Source organism: Rhineura floridana, chromosome 1 (genome assembly GCF_030035675.1).
Source record: "Rhineura floridana isolate rRhiFlo1 chromosome 1, rRhiFlo1.hap2, whole genome shotgun sequence".
NCBI classification, from domain to species: Eukaryota; Metazoa; Chordata; class Lepidosauria; order Squamata; family Rhineuridae; genus Rhineura; species Rhineura floridana.
Genome location: NC_084480.1, coordinates 21,917,622 through 21,933,969, shown reverse-complemented (window position 1 = coordinate 21,933,969; position 16,348 = coordinate 21,917,622). Strand labels below are relative to the sequence as shown.

At 40.2% G+C, this 16,348-nt stretch overlaps 1 protein-coding gene across 1 annotated transcript in view; it reads right to left on the bottom strand.

Annotated features, from left to right (window-relative positions):
* NEDD4L (NEDD4 like E3 ubiquitin protein ligase) overlaps positions 1-11,723 on the bottom strand; it is a 433,261-nt gene extending 421,538 nt beyond the window's left edge. The window contains exon 1 of the mRNA XM_061615405.1: positions 11,716-11,723. The gene's annotated coding sequence lies outside the window, so the exon portion shown is untranslated. The remainder of the gene's footprint in view (positions 1-11,715) is intronic.
* Positions 11,724-16,348: the final 4,625 nt, after the last annotated feature.

Sequence of the window (16,348 nt, the reverse complement as noted above, 5' to 3'; positions counted from 1 at the left end):
TTCGGGGTTTGTCCTGCTGCCCCTTCTGTGCAGAGGTAAATAACCAGGAAGCATGGAAATTTGTTGTCTAGGCCCAGAATCTGTCAGGTACAAGGCAAACCTCCATAGAAAGTTTTCTTTTTTTCTCTCTTTCCTTCCATTAGGTGTGGGAAGCTATTTGTGTGAATTGGTTCCTGTGTGGGTTGGGTTAGTCAATCATGCCAAGATTTCTTTCTTTTATTTAATGGGGCAACGATTAATGAGCAGGATTAACATTGACTCAAATTATATGAGAACTAGCTCACACAAACAGCTTTCCCTGTGATGTGATATTATACAGCCACAAGGGTGGCTGTATACTATAGCCAGTGTGGATTCTTCACATTCTGCAATATTAAATTGAAAATACCCCCATGCCATTCTGATGCTTCCCATAAGCTCATTTCAAAACAAAACCTTACAAAACTTATAGTCCTGACTCAGAAACACTTGCTTGACAACCCTGTAAATTTTCATGGCAATACACAAAACAGTCAGAGAGAACAGAGAATTCAAAGTCTAAAAAGAAAGAAAAAAACCCCAGACCCCTTTTGGACTTTTTTCTGTCAGAGGTCTCATAATCTGTTGAAATTCATTAAAAATCAGCCATGTTCACAGAGTACATTGAATCCTAATATAGACCTTGCCCCATACTCTGACCGTCATCTTCTGCAGTTTAAAAGTGTAAAAAATGCCTGGCTGATTTTTAATTAATTTAAGAAATTTTGGCTGGAACCCTATGATAACATTGGGCATGTTCAATAAGAACCAACTGTCAGAATTCTAAAAGCCAGACTCACAGCTGCTGGGCTTGGCTAATCAGGGGGCCACACCCACACCAGACTTTGCTTTCACTTGAGACAGTCATGGGTTCCCTCAGAGAATCCTGGGAAGTATAGTTTGTGAAGGGTGCTGAGAGGAAACTCCTGTTCCACTGAGAGAGCTCCAGTGGCCAGACTGGTTTAACAGTCAGCCACTCTAATTGAAGGTCTGTGAGGGGAAACAGGGTGTCTCCTAGAAACTCTCAGCACCCTTCACTAACTACACTTCCCAGGATTCTTTGAGAGAAGCCATGACTGTCCAAAGTGAAATAAAGGTTTGGTGTGGATGTGGCCAGTGACAGCTTTGGTCGAAATTTGGGTGGGAGGCTACATGTGTCTGCTGTAGAATAAAAAGGTGGGGAAAACACTGAAAAGCAGTGATACTGTTCACAATGTTTTCCTTTTTGAAAAGGAAAGGGGCTTCCCCACTGCCCAGTGCCCACCCACCCAATCTCCTCCCCTCCCCCTCCCCCAGGTCAGTGTTGGACTAAGACCTGGGAGACCAGGGTTTGAATCCCCACACAGCCATGAAGCTCACTGGGTGACCTTGGGCCAGTCACTGCCTCTCAGCCTCAGAGGAAGACAATGAAAACCCTATTCAAAGGGTTGCCATATGTCCGGTCGACTTGAAGGCAGTCCATTTCCATTTTCAAACATGATTGCACAGAAATAAATGCCACTGAACTCAAAAAGTATGCAAATGTTCAAATCCACCCTCCCTTCTCCTCCCTCCTATCCCCTCCCTCTTGCCCCTTCCTTTGCCCCTCCCTCCCCATCCACATCCCATTCCAATCCCCTCCTTCCCCTTCCCCCTCCTCCCCTTCCTCCTTTCCATGGTCAGTTTTACCTAAAGCATGATTGCATGGAAGTAAATACCACTGAACTCTATAAGCATGCAAACGATCAAACCTGCCCTCTCCTCCCCCTTCCTTTGCCCCCCTCCAATACGCTCCTTCCCCTTCTCCCTCCCCCTCCCCCATGGCCAGTTTTTCCTATCCTAACCATGATTACATAGGAGTAAATCCAATTGAACTCAATAAGCATGCAAATGATCAGACCTGCTTTTCCTCTCCTTCCCCTCTACTCTCCCTTCTTCCTCCCCCCTCTTCCTTCTTCCTCCTCCCCTGCCCACTCCAGCGCTCCCTCCCCCCCAGTCGGATTTACCTATCCTTAGCATGATTGCACGGGAGTAAATTGCACTGAACTCAATAAACATGCAAATGATCAAACCTGTCCTCCTCCCCTCCTGCCTGCTCCCATCTCAGTCCTCCCCTCTGCCTTTCCTCCCCTCCCTCCTCTTCCTCCTCCTCCCCTCCCCATCCCCTGTGGTCAGTTTCATCTATCCTAAGCATTGATTGCAGGGGAGTAAATCCCACTGAGCTCAATAAGCATGCAAACGATCAATCCATTCTCAGCAAACTTGCACAGGATCCCATTTCTTACCTCCCGGATTAAAAAGCAGAGAAATTCACTAATAGGCAAAAAACCTTGAGGTTTAAGAATGTAACTATATCCCACAGATCCTTCTATCAAACTTTAAAAAGCAGGGAAATTGGGCAGCTATAGTGAATGTACCAGGGGAGCAGGAGACCTGACCTCCTCTCTGAGATATTGGACTGCCCTACAAAGTTGTCAAAATGCAAGCATCATTTGGGTTGGTCTTTCACAGTCCAATCCACTTCCTGTGTAGCTTGGAAGAATTTGGTAACATGTGCCTCTGAGCATATGGTGAGTGATGGCAACACCTGCAATCAGCCCAAATAATAGAAAGAAGACATGTGCTGTGCTGATCTTGTTTTAGCAGGGAGGAAGCAACATTATTAAGACAGTTGATATAGTTTAGATGATCACTTTAAATATGTCTGATTTACTTTGCAATTTTAGTGAAGTTTCCTATAGGAAATCATTTTGTTTTGTTTCTATTTCTGTGAATATGTGAAGTACAGCAACACTTTGCAAAATTTACACTAAAAAAACTCCAAACATAATTGTAGAATAATGGCACTGACTTCTGCAAAATAGTCTCCAGTGGACCTCAGGAGTGTCTCAATTTGCACAAGATAAAACAGCAGGAGGTGAAATATATTCTAGCAAAATTCTAGGTGTGCTCTATGTTTTTAATTGACCGTGCCCATCTTGCCTTAAATGAAGTGGTTTAAACATAGCAGGCTGAAAACATGCATCCTCTTTTTCCCAACAGCTAGAGTCATTGCTGAAGGAGCAGCATATTGGAATCAGTCTGATTTTACATCAAACTACAGTTTCAGATTCCACTGTCAATGCACCCAAAATAGAAATAAAACATAACCTCCAATTTGAAACACAAAAGGCTGTCCTCGCCATCATATGACATTGACCAATAAACACTTCCGGGAAGGGTGACTTCACTTGTGCCTGCTTTTGGAACGGGCTGCCGCCTCAAAAGAAGCTTATTCAGATATAAATCAGTCAGAACATTTTTTTTTTGACTGATGAAATTTCTCCCGGGCAGGGAGAAACGTAGAGATCAACCTCAAAGCCTGTTTTTGTTGGGAGGACTGGATTTCATTAATTTATGAGATAAGGTCCAGCCAACAATGCCGGACGGACTTTCGAACAAGCTCTATCTGTTTAAGCGATATGTTTATCTTTTCTTTAAAGAGAGAACGGACTAACAGGCAAGCACCCTTCTTTCTATTTTTTTTTTTACTTGGTTTAAATTGTTGCAGCAAAAGGAGATTTGTCAGATTGATCGGCTTTGGACAACTTCTGGGTGAGCTATAACTCTTCTCTGTTATTCACGAAATTAACAGCTTATCTTTGTTTCTGTCGCAAAAAGCTGTCCTGGAAGTGCATTCTAAAGATATAAACAGAAGAGGGATTTCTATTCCTGATTTCTATTCCGAGGAATATTATATTGTCTGAGACTATTCTCTTTTTGGTCTATTTTATTTTGACGAATCTGCTTCTTCACGACGCCACTAACTGTTTTGATGCTGGGAACTAAATTTGTTTTGCATTCTTGAACATAGAGAGATAAGGCAGGCTGCTCTGTTTATACTGTGATGTCATCAAGCCTGGAATATTAACCCAATTGTTGCTGAAATAAGAAGTGGTTCTTCTTTATTTTTGTTTTGCTTTGTTTTCGTGGTTTTAAAAATGGCAATCAAGAAAGTGGCTGAGAATCTGGAAGTAACTATGTTTCAGAAAATAATGGATGAGATTGAGATAACGAAACAAGTTATCAATGGCTTGGATAATCTTTTGGACTGGAATGACGTGATGGAGTTTGATATAGAGAAAATCTATGGAATTAACTGCAGCCATGTGACAATGGAAAAACTCTCAAGAGATGAGCCAGTGCATTTTGTAAAAAAGAAGAACAGAGATATGACTTTACAACAGTATTTCAGCAACTTATTCAGAATGGATGGCAAGAAAATATTTGGGATAGAGGAAATTCCCATCAGACTCTTATTATATGACTATGACTATGGCTACGACAGCAAGATTATTATGGAATACTGATAATGGAAGATTGGACACTGAAATTACTGGACTTAACAGGACTATTGAAGATGGAAGATGGAACTAATAGGGATAATGGAATAATGGCTATTGAAATTATTGAATAGATAATAGATTTTGATGAGATGGATTAATCGAAATGTTTATTTGGACTATGGTTATGACAATAAGATTATTATAATTATTAACGAGATGGATTAATCGACATGTTTATTTGGAGAAAAATTGATAGATATATTTCTTAAAGAATTGAAACCTCTCTTTGACTTTTTGTGGAAAGAATAAAGTAATGTTTATGAGATTTGATGATTAATTAAGATAACTACTGGAGGAAAGTGATTTTATAATATGATTTAAGAGACAGGATTGTTATATATTGTAGACCTATAACTGATTTGATCTGTGACAAATGGGAAGTCAATATTTTATTTTATTTTGTTTAATTATTTTTGTTTTGTTTTGTTTTTTGTCTTTGAATGTTTTATGATTTTGTTTTGTATGTTTTATGAAAATTTGAATAAAAATTATTGTAAAAAAAAAAGACATTGACCAATAAAAAGGCTTTGAAATTAATAAAAATAAATTTGACACAGATTTCTAGGATGAATAATGAAGGAAATAAAATTTTCTAGTTTAGATTCTCTGTAGAAACATTAGTAACACAGGAAAGAAGCAAAGTAAGAAGATCATCAACAAACACAAAAATATAATTCTCCATCTTTGGAGATGGCAGGTGTTGGCAGATTTTATTTTTTTTAAAAAAATGTTCTGTAGTGACCAACTGGTTTTGACAATAAACTATTACATGGGGTGTATGTAGTTTTACATCTCCAGTGTGTATAGTCTTTCCAACAACCCTGTGAAGTAGGGTTGCTGACTGGAAACCAAGGCAGCTCACAATAAGGAATAACCTTTAAAATCCAATATCTATAAAAACAAGTATAAACAGTTGCAAAACAGCTTAAAGTGGCATGATTCTGAATTTTGGGTTGAGTGAATTACTTTCCTTATCACTTGAGGTTGCAGTCATGTGCACGCTTCCCTGTTTGAGTAAGCCCCACTGAATACATTGGGACTTGTTTTTGAGTAAACAAATATAGGATTGCACTATAAATATCTTTACAGACTGTGTAAAAATGAATGTCTTTGACAGTCATGCTTATATAAATATTTCTTCATACTATGTCCTGATAAGTATCTGATTCCATACAATGGTTGTATATTATTATTTCCTCTACATTTTAAGTGTGTTCTTCCTTGGGGTGGTCATGGTTCCCCTCTGTTGTTTTTATCTTGAGGGGCAGATAGGCTAAGAGATGGTGAGTAGCCCATGGTCACCTAGTACACTTTATAGCTCATTTCCTTTTTAAAAAATAATTAAAATGGCAAAGTTTATTAAGTAGATCCACACAATACATTTAAAGCACATCCAACTCGCATTTAACGTGCATGACTTCCCACAAAGAATCCTGGGAAGTGTAGTTTCCCCCTCACAGTTATAGTTCCCACCACCCTTAAAAAACTACAGTTCCCATGATTCTGTGGTGTGATTGATGTGCTTCAAATGTGTGTTGAATGTGCTTTAAATGAATGGTGTGGATCTGCCCTAGGTATGATGTGCATTCATTAATGAATTGAAAAGAATAATTTTAAAAGATACTTTTTTAAAATAAGGGAAGGGCTATAGCTCAGTGGCAGGACACCTGCTCTGCATGTAAAGGTCCAAAATCCAATCTCTGGAAAAGACTATTGCTTGGAATCCTGGAGAGCCAATGCTAGTCCATGTCATTAGTACTGAACAAGATGGTACCAAAGGCCTGAGTCAGTGTAATGCAGATTCGTTTGTTCCTAAAAGTGGAAAGAGATCCAAGGGCCACAGTGACTCCAAAATTTATTTATGTATTTTATTTACATTTATAAACCGCTTTATTGTAAAAAAAAATGTCAAACAGTTTACAGAAGGAATTAAAACAAAATTATTGGCAAAAACTGTTAAAGACAACTATTTTAAAACATTTAAAATAATAAAACCAACAATGAGTTAAAAACAGATAAAACACACAATAGCTTCTACTTGCCTGGGTAGGCTTGCCTAAACAAAAATGTTTTTAGCAGGTGCTGAAAAGAGTACAATGAAGGTGTCTGCTTAATATCAATAGGCAGAGAATTCCAAAGCATAGGTGGTGCCATACTAAAGCACTGACTTCTTACAAGAGCAGAACAAGTACTAAGTGGCAGCTGTAACATGGAAAGCACACCTAGAACTTGGCCTGGTAACAAATCAGCAACCAATGCAGATTTTAGAGCAGAGGCATTATATGCTGATAGGGTCTCATTCATGTCAGCAATTGTGCTACAGCATTCTGTATTAACTGCAGTCCCTGGGGTCAGGTTGTGCTGTCTGGGGATTTCTGTGACCTTGACTGACTGGCTGCAAGGACTTCTTTAGTTTTGGTTTTTGGTTAGGAATCCTGACTGGTTGTGGAATGCTGAGTTTTCTGCCTTACTCATAGGGATCTTGTTGTGATTGGTATGGTATTGCATTTAGGAAGGCATCACTGTCTTTTCTTTTTCTTTTTCTATTACCTGCCATTTCATTTATCTTTTACCTCACTCCCTTACATCCACAGAAGCAACAACAGTGGTTCCATGTGGTTAGCTCACCCCCTTTAATCCCAGTGATGATGCACCTTGTTGGTTGCATGACAGTTTGTTTCTTGCCCAATAGCGGTAAAAGAGAATTCACATACAGTATTTGGAAGCGTGACTGTAATTGTTGTTCCCAAGCTGCTGCCTGTGAAGGTAGACCAAACCATGTGTGTTTTCTCTCTGTCAATTATTACTCACTGGAATTGGATTGGCTGTCAAAGTGAGTTTATAAGCAGCCCACAGGGTGGACAGAAAGGGTAGAGAATCTTCTTACTCTTACTCATTTCTCAGTCCTCTTTCTGAAGGGTCAAACCTGTAAAGAAGTTTGGAGCAGCCATGTGAAAAGATAAGAGGCAGGACATTTCAGTCAGAGGGTTGCCAGCCCTGCTTGGATATGGATATATTTGCTGAGAAGCTCTAAAGCTTTACCAACAGCACAATCCAAACTGTATCTACTCAGAAGTAAGTCCTACCGAGTTCTATGGGGCTTAGTCCCTTAATAAGTGTCTTTAGAATTGCAGCCTTCAGAGGCATCCATCTCTACTCATGAGTGCTCCCATCTAACATTTCCACAACACTAGGCTCCTTTCTTCCCACAATGACTTTCTGGTGATTGGCTGGCCTGAGGACACTTAAACCCTTCTTGCCAGAAGCAAGTAGGGTAGATTAAATGTTCTCTACCCAGGCTCCGTCTTTTAGCTAAGATTTCGATCTTAATTTCCAATCAGAGAAATGTTTTTGTTTGAATTGTATGCTCCAAGCATCTGTGGTTGATGCTTAATGCACCATGCTTAATGACATCACTAGGGCCCGCCCCTGAAATCTCAAGGTTTGGGAGGCTTCTGACCTGGCAACCCTACTCCTAATGTATGTATGTATGTATGTATGTATGTATGTATGTATGTATGTATGTATGTATAAGAGACACCTTTTTTTGCAAAACAATTTCCCCTAAAACAATGTATTTTTGTGTTATTTTCACTAATATATGCATTTAATGGGCACTTTCCCCCAGTATATGCATTTTTGTACACATTACTTGGTTGGAGAACTACATTGCAAAATTCAGGTAAATATATCAGTCCTGTCACACATGTGCCTTTCAAAAAGTCACAGCATTCCTCACTACTGAGTTATCACTCTTAAGTGATCATTACTGAATTTACCAGTCACCTGGAGATGGTGGTGAGAGAACACTATGCTGACATGTTTGGAAGGTGCTATAAATAGATTTGGCAACAAGGGAGAAACCTACCAAAGCAAGATGAATTGGCCACATCATTACATTAAAAAAACAATCATGTAATCAGAAACAGTAATATGGACAACTCATGTTCATTGCTAGGTTGTAGATAAGTGACTAAACTGCTTACTATTTGGGTGAGAAAATTAGTACAAAGTCATCTTCCTAGGATGCAATTGCATTCAGTTAAAAGGAGGGGGGAATGATGGGATTTATGCATGAATGAAATGTAGTACTGTAATACTGAAACTTCTTTTCCTGAAGTTGTCTACATTTAGGCACACAATTTCTTTCATGCAGTTTAGCAGGAAAAATAATGAATTTTGGGGGGGGACAAACTGGAAGGCATTGACAGCTTTGTATATAGAGGGATGTAAAATATTTGGGCAATTTAAGGGACTTAAATGCTGAGATCTATTCCTCCTGTTCCAATACGGTCTAGTCCAGGGAATGCCAACTTCTGTATCCTCAAAGGCCACTATATACTCTAGGCAGGATTCTGGGAGTCAAAAATATAAAGCCCTATACAGCTTGGTACCACAGTACCTGAAAAATCATCTCACCCCTTTTATACCCAGTCGATCACTGCACTCTGCAGGTGAGGGTCTTCTGCACATATCATTTTGTACAGTAAGAGGTCCATTCTGCGTGATGTCGGAATCAGACCTTTAGTGTGGTGGCAACTACCCTTTGGAATTGCCTCCCCTTAAATATTAGACACGCACAGGCTCCATTGTCTTTCTAGTGCCTATTATAGACCTTCAACAAGCCTTTTAAGTAGATATCTTATCCCATTCTGTCTGTATTGTATTGTAATTGTCTTAAAGTTGTTTTTAAAAATGTTTTAAGTTTTTTTAAAAATAAGTTTTTTACTGTTTTCTCACTGTTTCCCTGGGCTCCTTTTGGGACAAAGGGTGGGATATAAATATAATAATAAATAAATGTTTGGGGGTTTTGCCACACAAGTCACACCTTAATAAGATGGAAATCAGAAGAAGGCTAAGACTGGGGAGGGCAGCTTTAAGAGAACTAGGAAAGGTCCTGAAATGCAAAGATGTATCACTGAACACTAAAGTCAGGATCATTCAGACCATGGTATTCCAAATCTCTATACATGGATGTGAAAGTTGGACAGTGAAAAAAAGTGAATAAGAGAAAAATCAACTCATTTGAAATGTGGTGTTGGAGGAGAGCTTTGCTGATACCATGGACCGCAAAAAAGACAAATAATTGGATGTTAGAACAAATTAAATCAGAACTATCACTAGAAGCCAAAATGATGAAACTGAGGTTATCATACTTTGGACACATCATGAGAATACATGATTCACTAGAAAAGACAGTAATGCTGGGAAAAACAGAAGGGAGTAGAAAAATTAGAAGGCTAAAGAAGAGAAGGATTGATTCCATAAAGGAAGCCACAGACTTGAACTACAAGTTCTGAACAGGGTGGTTTATAACAGATGCTATTGGAGGACACTGATTCATTGGGTCGCCATAAGTCGAAATCAGCTTGAAGGCACATAACAAAACTTAGTAATAGGGATGGGGAAACCAGTGGCCCTTCAGATTATTTTGGAATCTAGCCCCATCATCCCTGATCATTGGCCATTGCTGGGACTTGAAGACCAACATCTGAAGGGCTGCAGGTTCTCCATCCCTTGCCTATAGACAAGCCTTCATGATAATGGGGCAAGTACTGTGTACAAAGCTGGATCTAAAATTTAGAAACACTTTTTCAGCCTTGAATGCAGTGTTGCTTCTTCTTACCAAACCTCCTCTTACCTGAGAAATCGCCTTGCCCTATAGACTTCTGCTCAGTGATTACATTCCTCTGATGGGGTACTGTTAAGAATACCGTATGCTCCAGAAGTACACCTGACATCAACTAAAAATCAGACATTTGGTGTTGCAGTTCCAGTTCGCTGAAATCAGCTTCTAAATCAGACTAGTGGTTAATGTTCTTGCTTTTAAAAAAGGTAAAGGTGTCCCCGCACTTGTAGTGCAAGTTGTTTCCAACTCTTAGGGTGACGTCTTGCGACGTTTACTAGGCAGACTGTATATATGGGGTGGGATTGCCAGTTCCTTCCCCGGCCTTTCTTTACCCCCCAGCATATGCCGGGTACTCATTTTACCGACCATGGATGGATGGAAGGCTGAGTGGACCTCAACCCCTTTTACCGGAGATTTGACTTCCTCCTTCCATTGGAATCGAACTCCGGCCGTGAGCAGAGCTTCGGCTGCCGCTTACCACTCTGCGCCACAGAGGGTCTTGCTCTTAAACAGCTACTAAAAACTTACCTTTTAAAGAGGGCATTCCCTGAAATGTGACCCCGCTAATGGTGGCTCCATGTCAGTGAGGCAGTGGAATCCACTCTGAGTTTTAGTCTGAACTTTCAAAGAGCTATCTAAGGTGGACAGCTCCTTTAAATCTCAGACTAAAAGCCGGAGCAGATTTCACTGCCCCACTGATATAGAGCCACCAGCTGCCACTGGACCCAGGCATTTTATAATACAAACTAACTGTATATGTGTAATTTGATGTTTTTAAGATTTTTTTTTAATTGCTGTGTACATATTTGTTTCTTATACATTTTGTTTGCTGATATCTTTATTGTACAATACTTTGGAAGCATTTGTTGGGAAGAGATAGTGAGACTCTGGCTTTAAGAAAAAAAATAAAACTAGCATTTATTAAGAGGTCCAAAAGGTCTCCTCTCAGAGAGAGAGAGAGAGAGAGAGAGAGAGAGAGAGAGAGAGAGAGAGGAGGAGGAGGAGGAGGAGGAGGAGGAGGAGGAGGAGGAAGTGATGTCAACAACGCTAAGCACTGGAAGGTAGATCAACACAGGTTAGAAGGGAAAGGACAACATAGGAAGCATGGAGGTTTCTCCCATCTATTCTTTCCCATGCATACACATCAGACTTCAAGGCAAGCTGAGTTGCACCCCAGCACTCCCAATTTTGTAGTTTATAGAATTTGGTAGTGTATCAAAACACTGTGGGTGGTATCCAATTAAGTAGTTGTGTTAGCACAATAACCTGGCTATGCAATGGAAGTTCTCTCTCTCCTCTTCCAAAGTGCCCCCTAAATCTCTCAGGGGGGGGATTTCCCCAACTCTCTGGAGCAGACCTGGGGAGGGTGTGGGGGGCATGGGGGGAGAAGAGGGAGGGAGGGAGGGAGGGAGGGGAAGTTCTGTTGTGCAAACAGAAACATTGTGCCAACGGAACTGCTTTGTTGGATATTGCCTTATGGTTTCAGTTTTGCATGTTAGTTATACTTTTTCAATCCTATTTATATATTTACTTATTCATTTTCAAATGTGCATATGTCACATTTCAAGGCAAAACCTCCCAAGAGGTCTTGCATCAAAACCATACTACATCAGATACCAGCACAAATCTAAAAACTAAAACGTTGCAACAATCAAATAGCAAAAGTTAAAACCGTACAGAGTGCTACACTCCTTAATAAAGGAGTCTGAAATAAAATAGTTTTCAGTGTCAGTTCAAAAGCCAGTAGAGGCCATGCATACCTCTGGAGAGAAATTCCGCAAATATGGGGCCACTCTGGAAAAGGTCTAGAAGCAGGGCTTTTGAGGCTGATCTTAAGGCTAAAACAAGGTTTGTTTATAGTCCAAGATAGACAACCTGTGGCCCTAGGCTTGCACATATCTCTTCCTCATTTCATGCAGGTTGCAGTGATAGAAAAACTGGAAAGGAAAGGCAGTGGCAGAAATGGAAAGAGAGACAGAATTTTAAAGAAGTGACAAAAGGAGAGAGGGGCAGGAATAGGGTGGTTTCACTTAGCTCTGGCCCCCAGCAATTTCCCCCCAAGCATAATCTTTTCTTCAATAGAAAAAAGATTGCCCACTTTGATACAACCCTATCACGGACTGTGTGCAACACCCTGAGCTCTTTGGCTTGGACAAAACTGTAGCAAACACTTAAATATGCAGAAGGCGGCATCCTATTTATCTATGTGCAGGAAAAGATAGTGAGGCAGCAATCCTAAGCACACTTACGGGTGTAAGTCCTGTTGAACGTAGTGGGACTGATTATTTCTGAGTAAACATTCAGAACCTGTGGTAAATTCCATTCTGTGCTGCAAAAATCTTATTAAATGCAAGATCAGGTGGGGGGTAATCTGTACCACACTTGCCACATCTATATGCTTTAAATAATAACTGAGCATATATCCCACCTACGCATGTAACAGTAGAAGATTTGGGCACAAGCAAGTTAAACTTAAGTACTTTCCAGTCCCATTAATTTCAATGGAACATATTTAGTTGTCCTAATAGGGCAATCCTGTCCATGGCTACTCAGAAGGTCCTGCAAAGTTCAATGGAACTTACTTCCATGTGTTTAGGATTGCAGCCTAAAATGTGCTCTTTCACTGGGGCATATCTATGTAAAGAAATACTTAGGCTGCAATCCAGTACATACCTACTCAGAAGTAAGCTCCATTGGGTTCAATGGGACTTACTCTCAGGTAAGTGTGTATTAGATTGCAGTCCTAGTTTGCAAACATTAAGAACTAAATTGAACTATTTTATATATAAAATCGGAATAAATGTAAACTATTACTGTGGTATAAAATGAAATTTAAGTAATTAAATCTGATAATGTAGTTTTAAAGTATGTTGACTGTTTTCTGTATTTTATTGACACTATTTTTTGTTTAGTATGTGTAGCGTGCCCAGAAACACATATCAAATCACCTACATTATATTTACTTTTCAACTGCAGATATGACATAACACCTATAATATTTTTAAAAGCTAGTAAGACCCAATTAATAAAGGAAGCTTCCAGGCAGGCATTTATTGTGGCATCAGTGTGTCTCATGCATGCAAGGGTTGTTGTTTTTTTGGCAGTATCCACAAAACATTATTGGCATCAAAATGCAAGCCCATATCTGTCCCACTCCCCCCCCATTTGATATGGACATACCCTTTCTGGGGAAAACCTGGAGTAAAAAATAAAAGCCTGTTTACAATTACCTTTTTGTGGTATCTCAGTGACCCATTTGCAAATTAAGCCCCTGCCTGGAAACTCTGCAAATGTTTTACAAAAAGAAGTTGAGTGTCTCTTATTTATAGACTGCTTAAACAAAAAAGAAAAATCTATAAGTGGTTTATATGAAATAGTGTAAAATATTCATTAAAAATACAGGAAAAGATCAACAGAATTAAAAAACAATTATTCACCTTGGACAGTTCCTTGAAGGACTGGACTAAAACCCAGAGTGGATTCTACTGTCCCACTGACATGGAGCCACCAGCCGCCACTGGACAAAAGCTTCATGGAAGAGCTGAGATTTAAGGAGGAAGAAAGAGGTGGCATCACACAGGTGTTCTGAGAGGGAGTTCTGAGCAACCAAAGGAGCAACAAGAGAAAAAGGGTTTATTGAACTAATTATTTTATTTTAAAATATTTCTGAACCATTTAATATTGTAAAATCTCTATGCAGGATGCAAAAATGCAGCAGAAAAACAATAGAATAGTAGCATACGCATGTAAAAACAGTATTATAGAAACAGAAATTAGCTAATTAGAAGGCTCAGTCTTATGGGTCAGGGGAAGCTTGGGCAAAAAAATGTCTTTACAAGACATCTGAAGCTGCTGACGGATGATTCTTCATGTATGGCAGAGAGAAAAACATTTCACAGTGCAAGGGCAGATATGCAAGGGAAATTGCCCGTTTTCAGATGGTTGCCCTGTAATATTCTGTAGGGTGTGGTGCTATAAGAAAAATTTCCCCAGATTATCTACGTGATCTTACAGATCTACATAGGGGCAGGCCATTCTTCAGGTGACCCAGTCCTGATTTGTTCAGGGCTTCGTATGTTGGTAACAAGAAGCTAATCTGCAGCTGGTGCAGTGGTTGCCTCAGCACAGGTGCAATAACGTGTGCATCCAAGTCCTTCACTTGAAAACCTGGCTGCAGTGTTCTTTGGCACCAGCTTCTGGACCAGTCTCAAACAAAGCAAAGATGTGCGAACCACTCTCTGGATGCACCTGGCCAATCCCCACCCCAACTAGTTTGTATAAGCCATGGTGAGAAAGAGATGAGTTGATGATGGGAGCAAGGCAGAGATGGTGAACTTCAAGTCCTCTTGTTGCTGTCAGACTCCAGCTCTGACAGCAATCGGAGATGGACTGCAGCTCAGTGGTAGAGCATCTGCTTTGCATGCAGAAGGTCCTGGGTTCCGTCACCTGCATGTCCAGGTAGGGTTAAGAGAGAACCTTGCCTGAAATCCTGGAAAGCCCTTTCCAGTCGTTGTAGACAGTACTGAGCTAGATGGATCAGCGGCTCTGACTCGGCATAAGGCAGATTCCTATGTTGCTAAATTCTCACCAGTGCCAGCCAACATGACCAATGGTCAGAAAGGATGGGAGCTGCAGTGCGATAAAATTTGGAGGCCCACAAGTTCCCCATCCCTGATGAGGAGGATCCTTGGATGGCTAAAGATGATGGAGCTGGAGTAGAAAAAATCACAGCCAGAGATATACTAGATTGATTTGAGATTTGAGCCTGTATTGTGGTGTTATTCATTAATACTGTTGAAGTTTTTTATTATTATTATGTTCTGAATTGTTTTTATTATATTGCTTTATTCTTGCTATGGAAGCTGCTTTGAGGTCATCTGGTGATGAAAAGCGGCATACAAATATACTAAATAAATAAATAAAATATGAGGGTAGAGGCATAAAGGGAGCAACGCATGGAGGGCTTTGAAAGCAAGGACAAAGTTTTCCTTTCCTTTTCTGGATACAATGCTAGAGAGAGAGAACCATGGTGTGGATGAAGGAGGGCTGTCCCACGGTCTGAACAATGAGAGAGGTAAATGATTTTGGCAGCCGCTTTCTGGACAAGGGTGGGAGTCCTGAGGTGTGGAAACAGAAAGCCGAACTGCAGAAAGCTACAGAAACAGATGGAGAAGATTGCCCGAGCAAGAGCTAGCATCCAGGCTGAAAAAGCGAAAGGCTGAACTTTGCCCAGTTGATCAGCACCAGCTGCAGTTTCTAGGCTAGTCTCAACGGAAATGAAGAATAAGAACAAAGGGAGACAGTGACATCAAAGATAAAACCAACATTCAGTTTTAATTGAAAATGATCACGTTCTTGTGATGGTGTGTATTATTAAAAAACCCATTCTGTGCCACTTCTTTCTTTACTGTTTGTGCAGCTGCAGAGACTGTGCAAAACCCAAAGAGATAGGCTGGCCACACCCAAGGCTTGTTAGCTGCAGAAAAGATGCCCCCCTCACTTAACATCAGAAACTGAGGCTGCAATTCTAACCGTGCCCACACATATCTAAATATTATTTAATTCAGTGGGGTTTACTCCCAGATAAACAGGGTTAGGATTGCAGCCTGACTTTCAATGTAGTTTGCCATAGCTGAGGCAGCAGGGTGGGAAGTCCGATACCTAACTATCTGAGAAGGGCAAGTTTAAACCCCTACTGGTTACATGAAGGTAGTCATACAGAAACAAGTGTCAACTAAGCCTCACTTCACACATTACACTCTTCATGGCTAGTTCAATCAGTTACATCGCACTGGAAGATAAAAAGAAACAAAAATTGCAGGATCGCCTTACCCTATATGTACCCACTCAACCTTTTTTATCTGTGGAACAGGCCCTGTTACAAGTGCCACATAATAATCATTCTGCACTTATAAGAAATAATTGTTTTACTGTGGGAGCACCTATACTTTGGAATTCCCTGCCTATTGACAACAAGCAGACGCTAGAGGTGCCTTCTTAAAACATTTCTATTTAGGCAAACCTATCCAGACACGTCAATGTTGATTTGTTTTAATCTCTTTTAGCTTATTGCTGATTTTAGTTGTCTTTCAAATTGTTTTTTTAAGTTCAGAAACAGCTTTCATTCTGTTTCATTCCAATTACCTAAGGAGGTGATGGGCTCTCTATCACTAGAGGCATTAAAGAGGCAGCTGGACAGTCACCGGTTAGGTATGCTTTAACTTGGATTTCTGCATGGAGCAGGGATTGGCCCTGATAGCCTTAGAGGTCCTTTCCAACTCTACTATTCTGTGATTCTCTGTATAGAACAGCAATAGGCAACTATGTTTCATCACCA